Here is a 2,234-nt window from a genome sequence, read left to right on the forward strand (position 1 = left end):
TGCAGATAATATTAAGTCATATGCTCACAACCCTTGCAGGTAGAAAGGTTGCATATAGGAGTAGTCTGGTTTTTTTTTTATTATAAAAGAAGCAGAGATAAAGTCTCTGTTTCAGAAAGTGTTTTGGCACAATTTTCTTTGCAAAAGGCAAGTGGAAGTGGTCAAGGAAACCTTTTAATGTTCTGATCAACTTTGGAATTGCACTAGGATATCTCCACTTATGGTCAAGTCAGAATCCATCCGATCTTGTCCTCTTGAACAGTAAGCTATGAATATGTTCTTAAACATATATATTGTATATGTATGTAACAAATAAAAATAGTCTTCATGTTTATTCACGTTCCAACATATGCTGTGAACAAACAAGATGCCAGAGACTAGAATAGATGTAGAGATTACAAAGATAAATTAGACATAGTCATAAATTCACTAATTATAAATGTTTGATGGGAGAGACAGATCTAGAGCATGAAAAAACATTTTTAATGTCAGCACAATAGATGCTACGTTAAAAGTATCAACATATGGCCAGGTACAGTAGTAGCATATGACTGCAATCCAGGTTATTTCAGAGGCTAAGGCAAGAGGATCTCAAGTTCAAAGTCAGCCTGTGCAGCTTAATGAAACTCTGTATCAAAATAAAAAAATAAAAAAGCTGATGATGTAGCTCAGTAGTTAATAAATAAATAAATAAAGCTGGACTCAATCCCAAATATCTCTCTCTCTCTCTCTCTCTCTCTCTCTCTCTCTCTCTCTCCCCCCCCTCTCTCTCACACACACACACACACACACACACACTAAATAAATAGAATGAAAGAAAGGTAGGTATAAACACATGCTGAGAAAACCCAGAGGAGTCAGCAACTAAGTATTGCCCATGGACATGGAGAAACACTTCGAAGTGGTTACATGTAGCTGAGATTTGAAAAATGAGGGGGAAAAATTGCATGAAATATCTTCACAATAACCTCTTTGCTATTACTGCTGCCTTAATTTCTGGATACTTCCATCCATTACCCACATAACAGACCCAATGACCTTTCATAATGGAAAATGAAACAAGTCACCCACCTGATTTTTTATTTATTAGAATAAAATCCATACTCCTCACCACAGCCTGCACTCTCTAATACACAGCAATGTCTCAAATATCACATCATATATAATTCCCTTCTCATTCAAGAAGATCTTTCTGTTCCTTGGACAAGCCAATATCAATGTTATTTTGGTACACTTAACTCATGCTGTTCCTTTGGTTGAAATTCTCAGCTTACCACCCTATTCCACCTCCAACATGCATGGTTGACATACTTTCATTATGAGATCTCAGCACATTATGAGATCTCAGCACAAAAATGAGAGACTCCTTCTCCATGCCCAATATGAGTGAAGTGCACTACTCTTCCCCAACATAACACCTTTAAAAGAAAGATTTTTTTTTTAATTTCTTTTAAATGAGAATCCAAACACCATAAAATAGAATCATGAATTCACTCTTTCTTGGACATTGCTTTTATCCCCTACTTCAAATAAATTGTTTTAAATATATAGTAATTCTCTTTAAAGTTATTCATATAATTGATTTCTCCTCTCTCATTACTTATATGTTGGCTTAGCTAAAATAATGCTCATGGAGATACTCAATATATGTATTTTGGAGTCTTTCAGCAACTCCGTACTTCTTTTCCTGCATATATCAGTTTCCATTACATAGTAGTATAGATGGGGCAATTTAAGCAATGGAAATTTGTTTTCTCAAAATTTTGGAGGTAAGTCCAAGATCAAGGTTTCAGTAGGATTGATTATATTCTAAGGTCTCTTTGATTGGCTTTTAGATGGGCACATTTTCCTGTCTTTTCTTTGTGTATATTTGTGACCTGATATCACTTTTTTATAATGATACTGGTTCTATTAGATTAGGGCCCACACTAAAGCTCCTATTAAGTTTAATTACCTCCTTAATGGTCCTATCTCCAAACAGAGTCATATACTAAAGCAAAGTCTTCACCATCATAGTTTTATTGGAACACCATTGAATCACAACACCATATAATATGCCACCATAAATCTATCAAGAAATATAAAGCTTACTCTACAAAAGAATTTATAACTATTAAAGATTTCTTGATTTTCTCCATGTACCCTGATTTTTTATTTCAACAGAACTTGTGGAATATATGATAATCTCATGTAACCAAGAAATCTGAAATATAGTAACCCAGGCAAAGTTTAAT

This window comes from Spermophilus citellus (assembly GCF_964194105.1).
Source record: "Spermophilus citellus genome assembly, chromosome: 2".
NCBI lineage: Eukaryota > Metazoa > Chordata > Mammalia > Rodentia > Sciuridae > Spermophilus > Spermophilus citellus.